Consider the following 15,758-nt stretch of genomic DNA (forward strand, 5'->3'; position numbering starts at 1 on the left):
AAGGAGAACTGCAGATTTGAAGCTCTACTTCCAACTCGTCCTGTACTAGCCCATCTCATCCCCCACTGTTTCTGTGGTCTTCACTTGACACAAATACTTGAATGAAAAATACACACAAATAATTTTATGACTTCAGTTAGCCTCAAAGTTTGTTAAAACCAAAAACTTCAGTTAACACAGGACACTTATCTACAGATGTAGCCAGCAGTAATAATGCAGAAGAATCAATGGCCTGTCTCCAAAGAGCAAAAAGCAGAATAAATTATCCTATAAGGCAAAGTCCCTGGTACTAATTATATACTTTAGTATCTAAATGAGATATGTGTTTATATAATAAATTCCTTGTCAGAATCCATCTGTAATAGCAATCAGAATATATATGTTTCTAGAATGTATGCTATTGAGCAGCCCACTTTTGCTGTTTATTTAATATCGTAAAAGTAACTTTCCTCAGAAAATCCAAAATCTAAGATTCCAAAAATCCAAAATTCCAAAATCATGGGCACAATAAAAGCAAAACACACATATATTTCTTCTTTTCCTTTAAAAGTTGAGATCTTCTCTAACAAGTACCAACTCTTCAAAATCAATACACTTCACTTCAAAACATAGCAAGGTTTATGTTATATCTATGAAGCAAATGAAACTCAATGCCATGCTGATAAACCAACTCCCTGGAGGAGGAGGGAGTAAGGGAAGAAAGAAGGCCTCTTATTAATAGAAATTCTAATTTCTGGTCTCAATCACAGATGCTGCTCCATGTCTTCTCGCTGCTCCATTGCTCAGTTTTTCGCCAATCACCATGGAAGAAGAAATCGCCTCATCGACAATGGTTCTGGTATGTGCAAAGATGGCTTTGCAGATGAAGACACCTCCAGGGCCATGTCCCCCTCCATCGTTGGGCCCCTTGACACTAGGGTGTCATGGTGGGCATGGGTCAGAAGGACCCCTATGAGAGGGACAAGGCCCAGAGCAAGAGAGGCATTCTGACCCCAAATTACCCCATCGATCACAGCATTGTCACTAACTTGGATGACATGGAGAAGATCTGGCACCACACCTTTCACAATGAGCTGCCTGTGGCCCCTGAGGAACACCCAGTGCTATTGACTGAGGCCCCCCTGAGCCCCAAGGTCAACAGGGAGAAGATGATTCAGATCATGCTTGAGACTTTCAGCAACCCTGCCATGTATGTGGCCATTCAGGCAGTGCTGTCCCTGTACACCTCTGGGTACACCACTGGCATTGTCATAGACTATGATGACAGGGTCACATATATTGTGTTTATCTATGAGGGCTATGTCCTTCCCCGTGCCATGTTGTATCTGGACCTGGCTGGCAAGGACCTGAAGGACTACCACATGACAATCCTGACTGAGAGAGGCTACAACATCACCACCACAGTTGAGCAGAGATTGTATATGACATCAAGCAGAAGCTGTGCTATGTTGCCCTAGACTTTGAGCAAGAAATGGCTACTGCTGCATCCTTCTCCTCCTCGTTGGAAAAGAGCTAGGAGCTGTCCAATCAGCAGGTGATCACCACTGGAAAAGGGTGGTTCCAGTGTCCAGAGGCCCTTTTCCAGCCTTCCTTCCTAGGTATGGAGTCCTGTGGCATCCACGAGACTACCTTCAACTCCATCATGAAGTGTGAAGTGGACATTCACAAGGACCTGTATGTCAACACAGTGCTTTCTGGTTTTACCACCATGTACCCAGTTGACAGGATGAAGAAGGAGATCACAGCCCTGGCACACAGCATAATGAAAATTAAGATCATTGCTCCCTCTTGAGCACAAGTACTCTGTGTGGATTAGGGCTCCATCCTAGCATCACTCTCCACCTTCCAGCAGATATGAATACCTGTTACCTTGGTATATGTTTAATACCCTGTGCATATCTGGTCCATGTGACTCTGTCGCTTCCTGGCTTAGGAAGAGATATCCCCACTGGTGGGACTGTGAGCACAGTGCAGTGATCTGTGCAGGGTGTTAACTTCCGCACAGACTGTTTCAGGATTTCTTGAGACTGTCAAGCGTTCCTGAACCGGTTGTCACTTCCATCTTGCCTGTCTAATGGTGGGAAGGTCAGAGCCTTAGGACCCAATTTCCATCCTGGTGTTTTCCCTCCTGACCACCGTCAGTTACTCCTTGCCTTGCGTTGGGAACATTTGGATTTACATCTGTAAATTTATTCATCCCTTTCATTTATGTAAGGTTTTTATACTCAATTCTTAAAGAAATGACAACAAATTTTGATTTTCTACTGTTAAGTGAGAACATTAGGCCCCAGCAACACATCATTGTGTAAAGAAAAATAAAGTGCTGCAGTACACCCAGAAAAAAAGAAATTCTAATTTATGTATTGATATAAATTCTCTACTATGACCAATGTCAAATTACTAATGGCTGAGTACCCAGCTCACAAAATTTTTGAATATTTACCAACCATCCCTGATAATCCAATTCCAACACATCACTGCAAAATGCCTAACTATGTGTTATTATTAATCATTAATGGAACCAAAATTAACCTCCCTTAATTGATTTTTGTCCACCAGAAGACAAAGAATAAAACATGAAAAAAATATTTAATTATACAATACACCTTTATTTTATCTTTGGATCCAAAATGAACAGATAAAGAATTGAATGTAATACCAGATTTGGTTCCAAAGTAAAACTAGAAATTGCACAATTAGTTTCATTTATCCTAGCTAGAATAACTGTCTATCTATGAACCCAATGCATTACCAATCCTAACAAGAAACTAAATAACTAGAAGTATGAAATATTAACACCTGAGGGGATGAAATCAAGCCTCAGTTCAACACAGGGTCAAAACTATCTACATAGTATACATTGAGAAAGAATGTAGATGTGCTAATTGGTGATTAATCTATTACATTTTATTTATTTACTTGAGAGAGAGAGAGAGAGAGAGAGAGAGAAGGAGGCAGATAGAGAAAGAATGGGCTTACGAGGGCTTCTAGCCAGTGCAAACTCCAGACGCATGTGCCACCATATACATCTGGCTTACATGGGTACTTGGGAATCAAACCTAGGTCCTCAGGAGTTGCCACTAATCCATCTCTCCAGCCCCCTATATTACATTTTTAACACTAAAAGTTCTAGTGTCCTCTAATACAAAATCTATATCTACCTTACACAGAATTAAACTCCTGTCATCCATGGATGACAATTATGAGAAAATGCTTAAATGGTATGAGGAGGCTCAATCTTAAAAATTCCTGCTTGCTCTTGGCTAGGTGAAGGACTCTTGACTCTGGGAACTTCTTATATATAAACTGTTTTCTTTTAAAACATTTTAGCAGCACAGCTGGTAAAAATTTTAATATCTGACTCCTTGGCAGGAAACAAACCATCCCTGAAACAGCAGCTAGGGTCCAGGGGAAATAATAGAGATTCAACAGGAACAAGAGTGCTGCTTCCACAGAGAACCTGATAACCTGAGCCAGGGTGACAGAGACAGACACTGAGAATACTCAAAATGTACCAAAGCAGAAATCTAGAAGTTGCTGAGAACTCAATACTAAAGTAGACTTAAATCACAACCACCAAGTCTCAGAAAATTTTACAGAAGAGGGGGCAGAAAGAATATAAGAGCCACAGAGTATGAAGGAATATTCAGAGGCATTTCACACACACCCCTTCCACCCACAATGACTAACTGCTGCTTTTACTACTCATAACCCACAACTCAATGATGAATACCCATAATTCCACTAAGGAAGTCTCCCAGTGGAATGGGGGCAGATAGGAAGGAAATGATGGTACAAATACGTGAATATACATGCAAGGATTCTACTTAATAAAGAAAGAAAGAAAATATAATATTTAAATCAGGGTTTGCTAATGATTTAGGCTGGCAGACACAAATCCAAAGGGCAAATAAACTGATCTGTCTGATAAAAAGATGTTCTTCCAGGAATCTATCTAACCTCTTACTGGCTTTAATTCACAGCAACCACATTGGCTAACTATCTGATCTAACTGTGGTAGCTTGACTCGGGTGTATTATTAAAGCTTATAACTTGGGTTTCTGGCTTCCTGGATGGAGGAGGTGTCACTGGGGGCAGATCCTGGAGTCCAGCCCTAAGGTGTCACTGGGAGCAGATCTGAATTCCAACCCTGATAAAGAGACCACTGAAGTCATTGGAAGATGGGCCATGGTTTGCAATGGAGACCCCAAGATGTTTGGTATATACCATGACTGAGCCAAGGGCTACCATGGCGAGCTTTTGGTTTGGAATGGGAGTTTCCCTGACTACTCAGCACAACTGAGTAGATGGATGGATGAATATTAAAAATCTAGAGACTTTAATTATGGGTTAGGGACATCAGACTTGAACTGCAGATGTTTGATGTTTACCTGACGGTTATTGATTATACATTGGTAACATAATATATTGGGAGTATGTGACTTGTTTTGATTTTACAGCACTCAGACTTGAATCTCAGATGGAACTTGGAACTTTGAAATAGTCTTAAAGTTAGTAATGACTATGGGCCCTTTGAAGTTGGACTGAATACAATTCATAATATGAGATTATTGAGGCCCAGGGTCCAAATGTAGTGGTTTGAAATGATACTCCTCCCCCCACCCCCATAGAGTTAAGTGTTGTATTAAAGATTGTAACTTTGGACTCTAGCTGTCTGGCTGATGGATCCTGGAATTCAGCCCTAAGGTGTAACTTGGGGCAAATCTGAATTACACCCCCAAAATATGCAGAGAGTTTGACCTCTGACTGGGTTCCTTTTATGGTGTTGGCAGACTAGTGGTGATTTGTCTCTTTGCTTGGGTTTATGATTAGGAGCCAACTTCTTCTGCCATTGATGGAACTTCCCCTGTATCTATAAGCTTGAAATGAACCCCTTCCTCTCCCTCCATAAACTGTGTTTGGTTTAGGTGTTCATCCCAGCAATGTGGAATTGTCTATAATACCTTACCCTTAAATACTTATTGGGAAGCCAGATTCAGGATGGGTCTACTATGTGAAAGGAAAGGACTTCACTCTCTTGCTCAATACTTATAACTCTAACCCTAGTTTACTTTTCTTTTAAAAATTTTGCAATTTTTTATTAGTTTTATGACTAATAAAGTAATGATTTTGATTGTAGCACTTGCATACACATTTTGTTCTTTTTTCCATATACATAATTTATTTTTACCATAATCCCCTCCCATAACTTTCTTTTTCTAATTTAATTTTATTTATTTTATTATTTTTTTGGTTTATCAAGGTGAGTCTTGCTCTAGGCCAGGCTGACCTGGAATTCATTATGTAGTCTCAGGGTGGCCTCAAACTCCTTCGTCTGCAATCCTCCTATGTCTGCCTCCCAAGGGCTGGGATTAAAGGTGTGTGTCACCACATCTGGATTCTCCTCCCATTAGTTTCTTTTACCTCTCTTACCCCACCCACCTCCCACTGATAATCTTTTTTTCCAACTAGTGTCTCTTCTATTTCTATGCCATTATTTTAGCCCTCCTCCACTATCCATGATGACATGTTGGATTAATATTCTACAGGTTTTGTGCCAGTAACAATAGCCACTGTACACTTCATTCTAGGACCACTGACTTTACAAAGATTCTTTTATTTCAGCAAGAAGTCTATGCCTCTTCAATTTAAGTATAGCATAGGCATGCATTGTACCAAATAAGAAAACCAGAAACCTGTGTGACATAGTTTTATTGTGCCTTCAATGAGTAACTTAATTATTTTGAGATATGTTTTGCTCCTTGTGGCTACTTTCTTCTGATGATTGCTTACTGATCCTGGCTCTTTTCAAGCACTTTAACACACACTCATGGAATGTATTCCCTTGAAACCTTTCATCACCTGACCATCTGAGACGAGGCTAAAAACTGAATTACATTATTATAGGAATAGGCATTTTGTAATCCATGCTTTCCAAGTAAGATTGCTGAGACTTTGCTAATAGTATCGACATTTGTTAACAGAGAATTGGTGGGCTGAGGGCTTGGAGTGGTGGAAGAAGATTATAGATTCAGTTGTAATTTAAAAACAATGGAAAATTTTATAGTGTGGGAGGCTCTTCTAGAAAAAAACTAAATCCCCCCTAATTCCTTATACAAAGTAAAATATCAATTCTGACTTTAAGGTAACATTAGGATTATACCAAATAGAAATTTACAGGTGAAGTAAGCATAAGAACCACAAGAAAAAAAATATTCTTCTCTAAGACTAATGGGAAATATAAAGTGTCAGTGTGAGGAAGGTCATGTGTATGGAGACTTGGTGACTTCTATCATTAATCATTGTGTAAAACTATCTCCATTCCACCAGAGGCATTGTGTCATCCTTGCCTCATATGTGCAGACAGTAAATTCTTTAAGTGTTATGCTTCCTCCTAAGTGTTATCTCATGTGTTAAACTTATTTAGGGATACTTTGAGATAAATATTGTGCTAACAAAGGAATCCTAAAAATTACAAATAAAGTGGGGTTTATTGAAGTTTTCTATATATTATAAAGACAAATATCTTAGCAGAACTGATAGGCGGTATCCTTGCATTTTTTAATGGCACTTCTAGAACATTAGGTCATACTTTCAGTCTCAAAATGAGTACAAGCTTCTAAAATCTTTCATCTGCCTAAGAAGCAGCATTAGTATGATGGTTGAATAATGTATTACTAAATCCTTTTGGCTAGAAGAAATTCATCCCATTGCCTTTACATACATGGTTCATACTCTATAACTGAAAATGAAAGTTAAAGTTACTTTGAATAATCTTTAACAACAATGAAAGAGAAAGAAAGAGAGTGAGAGAGAGAGGGCTAGAGAGCTGGCTTGGAGCTTACCTTGCCTGCAAGCCTTAAGACCCAAGCTCAATTCCCTAGAACCATGTAAAGTCAGATCCACAAGGTGGCACATGTGTCTGGATTCATTTGCAGTGGTTGGAAGACCTGGCACTCCCATTCTCTCTCTTTCTCTCTCTCTCATTCTATCTCTCTATCTTCCTCTTTCTTTCTCTCATTCTCTTGAATAAATAAGTAAAAATTTAAATATTAAAAGAGAGAAGTTAAATAAATACAAAAAGAAAGATAAGACAGCTTATAAAAGATAGGAAGATGATAGGTAATTACATATCAGAGATGAAAGCAAGCAACCTTTCAATAAAGTTATCTGATAATTAGCACCATCCTATAAGTTGATTATATAGTAATACCATCTTTTATCTTAATTGGAACAACTGAAATGCATAGTTTGCAACTATTTTGTCATGGTAAAAATGATGGCACAAAGTAATAGAATAGGGTCAGGGAGATGACTCAATTGTTAAAGTACTTTCCAGGCAAGTATGAGGACCTGGATTCATATCTCTGGCATCCATATATATAGGCAAGTATGGTGGCCTTCCTGTAAAGTTAGTGCTTGGGAGGTGGAGACAGAAGATACCTGGGGCAAGCTGGTTAGCTACACTAGCTGAAATGGTGAGCACTGGAATAAAGTGAGAGACCCAGTTTCCGTAAATATGGTAGAGAATGATTGAGAAAGACATCCAAATTAAATGCTGGCACCCACATGTGCACACACAAGTGCACATACACATATACATATGTGTGTCCATGTACATTTAAACACACATGCAGGCACAATGCATATACATGCAAAGCCCAAGAATATCAATAAAACCCAGAAATCTTTCTTAGTAAAATATGATTTTGTTATCAATGTATTTTATTTTGTTTTAAATTATTTTACTTTAAAAATGTTATATGTAAAGAAAAGTTGCAAAAGTAATATGGAAAATTCCCCAAACCCACTCACTACCTTCATTTTAGGTTAATAGTTATAAAAGTTGGTAATGTTGGGGCTGGAGAGATGGCTTAGCGGTTAAGAGCTTGCCTGTGAAGCCTAAGGACCCCGGTTCGAGGCTCGGTTCCCCAGGTCCCACGTTAGCCAGATGCACAAGGGGGTGCACCCGTCTGGAGTTCGTTTGCAGAGGCTGGAAGCCCTGGCGCGCCCATTCTCTCTCTCTCTCCCTCTATCTGTCTTTCTCTCTGTGTCTGTCGCTCTCGAATAAATAAATTAAAAAAAAATTTAAAAAAAAAGTTGGTAATGTTGGAAGAACACGCAAACAAGCCACACATACTTGTGTTCCTCCTTTTCTAACTCCAAAAATCTATCTAAGATCCATATCATATATTGGTATGTTTTGGGGGTCTTAATAATCTGCTTAGTGAAAAACTACTTGGTGAAGTAATGTGATAAAACTTCTGGAATTTATCCCTTTCCCATAATTTGGCATTTTTACAATTAAGAATATAGGAATTAGTAGCTATTTATCTATGTCAAAAGAAGCTTCTAGCCAGGCAAGGTGGCATATGCCTTTTAACCTCAGCACTAGGGAAGCAGAGGTAGGAGGATTGCCATGAGTTCAAGGCCAATAATTATAGTACTAACATTTTTGGAGGTTTCAACTCATACCATATATAGGTTCAGGATCCACACACTTTATCCCACTAGATTGAATATTCAATACCTTAGTTCCTTACAAATCATCTTCATCTGATTTTAGCAGCGCAGAAACTCAGATACAACATAAATGATGTATTCAGGATTTAAAACCTTAGTTAACCAACAACATGGTATGTTGTACACTAGTTAAAACCTATACTGGATTGAATTTACTTACCTTAGTTTATTAATTTAACTTAGTGAAAACAAACAAAAAAAGATATGTGCTGAAGCTATTTGTGCTTAGACAATTGTGTCTTCACAACACATGCAAGGTTATCCATCTACTTAATAAACATTTTGCATGCTGAGTATATGGAAGACTCTCCAAAGTAACTAACAGGGATGCAACGCAAATAGAGAATACAGCATCAAAGAACTCACAATATGGAATGATCTATTCAGAACTAAAAGAAGGAGGGCTGGAGAGACGGCTTAGTGGTTAAGCGCTTGCCTGTGAAGCCTAAGGACCCCGGTTCTCTCTCTTTCCCTCTATCTGTCTTTCTCTCTGTGTCTGTTGCTCTCAAATAAATAAATAAATAAATAAATAAATAAGTAAATAAATAAATAAAAAGAAGGAAAGAGTATGGCATGTTCCCAGGAAGTTGGAGAGAGATACATTTTTAGAGGACATAATTGTAGAATTTTATCCCTGGTATTCAGAACCATGTGATTCATGCAGACACAAAGGAATGCCTGAACAATCAAGGACAGTATATGAATCAGGTCCCTATGCATAGCTAGAATCCACATGAAAATGGTAGAATAAGCACTTCCAGAGAGTCAGGTAGCATAAATACAGTGAATTTAATGTCTGTTTTATATAAATTAAAAATTATTTATAATCGGCTGGAGAGATGGCTTAGTGGTTAAGCGCTTGCCTGTGAAGCCTAAGGACCCCGGTTCAAGGCTCGGTTCCGCAGGTCCCACGTTAGCCAGATGCACAAGGGGGCGCACGCATCTGGAGTTTGTTTCCAGTGGCTGGAAGCCCTGGCTCGCCCATTCTCTCTCTCTCCCTCTATCTGTCTTTCTCTCTGTGTCTGTCGCTCTCAAATAAATAAATAAAAAATGACCAAAAAAATTATTTATAATCAAACAAACATAAAAATGAAAGGCCTTCCTCATAGAAAATACAAATGATAGAGTAAGTTATGAAACAATGAAAATACTACAGAGGACCATGTGTAAGTAATAACTTGGCAAATAATTCTTAACTAATAATTTTAACTTAAACCATGTCCATTTATTAACATATGAACAATTTCTTTGCAATGTTGTCACCATGCATTTTCAGAAAGACACTCATGTTTATTACATACGGGGAAGAGGAATACTTGTTGGATTTTATGCCACAGTTCAAACTACTTACACAAATCAAAGCAATGAAATAGCAATTTGCAAACATAATGTATAGGATTGTGAGTGGAAAAAATATCATATTATTTTTCATTACTAGCTTAGGTAAAGACAGGTTCTTGGAAGTTAGAGCTCTGATGGTGGTTGTCACTAAGACAAAAGCAGAAATTACCTCTTCCTCCTATATAAACAAAATTGTTGCAAAACATCATGTCTTTAGGTCTTAATATACTACCTTTTCCAATAGAAGATGGACCCACTTTTGTTCTCCCAGACTCCATTTCAATTTCAACATGTTCTGATGAATATTTTTAGACTGTAATTATCTTAGTAGTCTCTCAACTCTTTCTGCTTATTTTTATTTATTTTAAAATTATATGTATTTATTTTAAATTAAAAAGTTATGTCCAAATATTTTCAAAGAAAACTCAAGACCATGGTTGCCCAAACTACTCTTGACCCACTGGCAAATGGTTCTTTAATATCTTGACCATATTGAGTTGATAATCTGCTTAGTACTATACTTTTTCTCAGTAAGCAAGTGGAAAGCAATACTTGCTACTTTTTCCCTAGAGGTCTCAACAAGATTGCTTCTCACTTTCACTGAATGGCCATGGTCAAATAGAATAGAACATAAGCTTAAATAAAGTATGATTCCACTCAACCCACACTTTCCACCATCATCTTACTCCATTTGATGAACCTCAGTGACACTAATCTAAAGAGCAGAGCTCCACAAACTCACTTAACCAACACATCCAAGCTTACATCCCGTAAGAACACCCACTTGAAACATTATTTTAGCTCAACTTCTCACAGCTGCTACTTTCCTAATGCCCTGAGGCCCTAACGAAAACATGGAACCTTATAAATTACATTAAAATAAATAGAATTCATGGCTAAAAATAAGCTTATGGCAACACTCTTGGGTAAATAAAAACATTGTTACTTTGCATATCAAAATTGTTCTTATCAAACAAAAGAAGGATGAAGACAAATTGTATTAAAAATCTCATTTGAGACAAAATGATGGTGTGCAATAAAACTATGAATCATACGACTAAAATCAAAGTTAAATTCCTGTTAAAATATTTATGTAGAGTGATGAGAGACAAATCAATGGGGCCTGTGGCATTTCACAGACATAATTCCTTTCTTCTACTGCTTCAAATTTAGAGCTTACAAGATGCTAATGGCACTGCTGTCTCTAGAACAGTCTCTACAGACTACTTTTGGTCTGCAAGTTGTAAGAATTTAGATCCATATTTCCAATATACTTCAATCTCATTATTTTTTCATAATTTATATCTCTATCATATTCTAGCTAGTACAGTGAGGATTTCAAAAGAGCAAATTCTGCATCGTATGGACATCTACATTTTCTCCCTTCTTTATTTTTAATTCATCTCCAGGGAGATGGGAAGAATGGCAGGTAGCACTTTCAGGAGGTGGTGGGGAGAGTGCACTTTACTTGAAATAATATCATTTAAAAGCTCTCAACAATAGGAATGTTGTTGTAAATGTCCCTTTCTAGCAAGTGGTAATATCATTAGCATAGTTATGTATGTTCTGCTAAACTGCAGTATTTAAATAATACATCTACTTTTAGAATGTAATTTACTGGGGTTACTATTAAAAAGTCTTAATCACTTAAAATTCTGAAAGTCCTTTATGTGGTATATCTGAATGTAATGAATCTATTTGAGATTCATGCAGATATCACCAGAAATCTTAGAGCTGTTACACTATAATTCTTTGCTAGTTAACAGATATTTAGGGGTAGCAGTTGTGTCACTGTAGATAAGACTCTTTAATAGTTCCCATGTCGATTTCACCTCTTACTGGTGTTTAGAATTTAGTTAAAGTAAAATTACATGCTTGTGAGGCCTGTCAGATTCCAGGTTTTAGCAGCATTTGCCAGGGGTAAGAAAGAGCAAGTCCTAGTTAAATGAAAGGAATGCAAGAGGTGTGAGGCAAAGTGGTGGGAGTAATAAACATAGTAAGTTTTTAATTTGTATGGTAAATTAAAGAATTTAAATGCATACAATTCCTTCTAGACCTTCTCATTTTAGTACTCCATTCTAGAAGAGAAATTTTAAAACTTAAAGTTTATAGTCCATATGTTTGAAAAACAAGAGCCAGGGTGTCTATTATACTTTAAAATATATTCATACTTTAAGTAATTCTCTGTTAAAGTAAAACATTTTGTCATTTGACTCAAAACATAACTGTTATATTTACTAAACACTTGTTACATATTGAAGAACTGAGAAAATTTTTATTGCACATAACAAAAAATGGTATCAGCCAAGAGGCCTAAATAATAATTACATTGTTTTGGTTGCTAATATTAAAATACACCCAGAAAACATCTTGACTAGGAACTCAATAATACACCCCCCCCAAAAAAAAACCCAACAAAATGTATTCTTTTTTTCTTCCTTTATTTCTCAGGACATCAGTTTCCAAGCACAGTAGCTTCCAACAGCAGTCCACTTTTACACTCAGCTAATGAAAGAACTTTTTGTGGGAAATTGATGGAGGAGAACAAAAAGCCTTCATTTTCAAATCCCGCACACACAAAAAAATCACCTCCAGTCTTATTGTTGCTACATATTTCCAAATCAATCTTTATGTACAAAATAGCAGGGTACACTGAGCAGTGTAAGATAATCAGGGAAAAAATTGTGTACTGAAAACCTATGCCAAACACCAAGACATCGATACTGGCAAATCTGCCCAGTTTTAGGTAGAAAGAGAAGCAGGTGTTTTTTTTTTTTTTTTTTTTTTTTTGTCCTCTTCTTTTTCATTGTTTCTAAATAATACTTTTAACTTAGTCCACAAAGGTAATCTTTATTACTTCTCTACTAAGATGCAGTGTGGAATGATGGGAAGTGTTCTTAAGTACAAATAGAAGCTCCAATGAGGCAGAAATTCTTGTCAGTTTTCTTTTTCATTGATAGAGCCCCAATTCTAGGAATACTGTCTGAGACTAAATAGGTTCTATGATTTCAATAAGTATTCCCTTAAAGTCTTAAGGGATGAAGCCTCCGAGGAATTTTGGGCAGCTCGCTGAATTTCCCATGACCTTATAGATTAGGTGGAAAAGTATAAATCAAATGACAAATGACCAGTGGAGTTCCCCCAGGAAAGATTAAAATAAGGATGGCAACAGAGAAGAATCACTACTGAAGAACAAAACCAAAAAGAAATAGCAAGAAAGCACATTTGAAGAGTATCCAGGTCTGGGGAGTCACTGCAATAAGACCAAGAATTAGGAGGAGGAAAACTAGGATTCCACTTATTAGAACCACCAGAATGTAAACCATTTATTCTAATATCTAGTAATAGCACACAAAAGCCAACAGTTCAATAACATAGTGCAGCTGCACTGCACACTCACAGTGGCCATTTACACAATCACTCTGGACCAAAACCAGAGAGCCTGGTGATGTCTCCCTCAGGTCCCTGGAAACTGAGGTTATTGCCATGTCTGATTTCCAAGGTATCCAAACAGTGAGTTAACTCAAACCAGACCTAACTCTGGAGGTTTTCCAGAAGAGGCCCTCTTTCTACCTCAGGCAGTGTTGGGAGAGTCCTGGGGACCTAGAACGGCTCATGTGGCACCTCCCCTCAGGATGGTCTCAGGAGCACTGTCGCCATATCCAGGGGCCTTAGACCCCCTAGAGATCTCACTGAGGCCTCCAGATGTTATGGTGAAAACAACAAAGCAAAACCACCTGGACACCAATAGTAGAAAAGTGATCTTTATTGGTCATCCAGTGACTACAGATAGGATAGGACTAGGGAGCCTGAATGAATTTGCAAGCTATATTTCAGGGCTCCTTTTGTAGGAAAAAAAACAAAAAACAAATAAGATTTCACATCTTAGTTTTAAAGTTCAGTAATCATAAACTTATAAAAACAAGAGTAAATTTCTATTGATTTTAGTAAAAACAGGAACTTTTCCAGACTCTCCCCTTCCTGCATTTTTAGTTTCCGGCAACTGAAAGCAAGTGCAAGCTAAAAACTGCATTTAGGAACAGCAAGAGAAACATCGTAGGATTTGCAGAAATAGCAAAACACCTATAAGCCATTTTCAGAGGGAAAGAATCTTTCAAATGGACTGAGACTAAACAAGAGACTTTTAAGACAATAAAAGAGGCCCTTGAGTCTACAACAGTGCTTGCCCTCCTAGACATCACCAAGCCCTTTCATCTGAATGTAGATGAGGTTAGAGGGATAACAGAGGTGGTCCTCACCCAAACATTGGGTGTCGGGAGCCATAGAGCAAAAGCCTCTCCATCTTGCCTGGGCCTGCTCATAAACTGACTCATTACTCAGAGAGCTGGTCCATCCAGCTTTCTGTAAGGTACTTCTGGAACCGGTTAGCAAACTGCTTACAGAATCTTATCTTTTGCAAAAGACCAGTTTATGGTCAGGATGTGAAGCCTGTTGCAGTCAGGATGTTAAGCCAGTGAGGCAAGATTAGATGAACACCTAATTACATCCCCTCTAGGTTTCCTGACAACTCCTTGCCCTGGCCAAGTCCCCTTCCCCCTACAACTCTTTGCCCTGACCATGTCCCCTTCCCCCTACAACCCTATATAAACCTATGTGTAAGAATAAACTCGAGGCCGTGACAAACGTCTAGCATGGTCTCCTTCTGGTGTCTGTTTGCCTTATTTCATTCAGGTTGATTTTCACCTTGCTTCTTTGTTTGACTCCCCACTGGCCAGGGCAATTGGGAACTTGGAGCTGGCCAGTACTTTATTTATCTCAAAGACTCCACTCCATCTCAGCAAGCTACCTACCCTGCCTAAGAGCTTTGACTGTGACTGCAATATTGATGAAAGAGGTCAATAAATTAACCCTGGGACAGGAACTTCTCACCACTCCACACTTGGTTGAAGCCCTTTTGAGAGGTACCCCTGAATACTAGATGTCAAATGTCCAAGTAACTCATTACTGTGCTTTGCTTCTAGCCCAGCCCTATATAAGTTTCTGCAGAACTTCAGCCTTCAACCCAGCCAGCATGTTGCCATATGATATGCTTTTGCCATGGCTCAAGTGCATAAAGCATTATACTACAAATGGGGGCCCTCACTTCAGCTGGGAAAAAAAAAAATAAAGAACAAAGAAGAGATTTTGGACCTGTTAGAGGCCATTTGGCTACCAAGAAATGTGGTCATTGTCCATTGTAAAGGACATCAGAAGGTAGATTCCCCTGAAGCTCATGGAAACAGAGCAGCAGACTTAACCACCCCTGAGGTGACCCTAAAATCAGTGGGGCCTGTCAAGATCTTTGTCATGATACCAGAATGCAGCCTGCCTCATAAGCCTACCTATATCTCAGAGGAGGACACCTGGGTTCAGCAAGAAGGTGTCAACTGAGAAGATGGTTGCTGTTACCAGATGGGAGATCCATTCTCCAAGCAACCTTGGGAAGACAGTTAGTGACCCAGCTTTCCAGTCTATACATCTGGGAGTCACATGGATAACTGAACTCCTCAAACCCAGCTATTACATCCCCTGACTGGACCAGATCATGAAAGATACCATGTCCAGGTGTTTGTCCTGTGCCCAGGTAAACCAAAAAGGGGGAAAATAGACCCTGGAAGGAATATAAGCAATAGGTGCTACACCCAGAAAATATTGAGAATTGGACTTTACTGAAATCATATCTACTACTTTTGGGTATAAATACCTTTTAGTTTTTGTAGACACATTTTCTGGATGGGTGGAAACTTTTCTTACTAAAACAGAGAATGTTTCTATAGTAGATAAGAAGTTTCTTCAAGAATTAGTTCCTCAGTCTGACTTGCCCCTTACTTTGGGGTGTGACAATGGCTCAGTCTTCATGGCCAAAATATCTCAACATTTGGCAAAGGCCCTAA

General features: G+C 38.4%; 1 pseudogene; it reads left to right on the top strand.

The window, feature by feature from the left end:
• Window positions 1–802: 802 nt before the first annotated feature.
• Window positions 803–1,858, top strand: LOC101617829 (annotated as a pseudogene).
• The last annotated feature ends 13,900 nt before the right edge of the window (window positions 1,859–15,758 follow it).

Source organism: Jaculus jaculus, chromosome 9 (genome assembly GCF_020740685.1).
Source record: "Jaculus jaculus isolate mJacJac1 chromosome 9, mJacJac1.mat.Y.cur, whole genome shotgun sequence".
Classification (NCBI taxonomy): Eukaryota; Metazoa; Chordata; class Mammalia; order Rodentia; family Dipodidae; genus Jaculus; species Jaculus jaculus.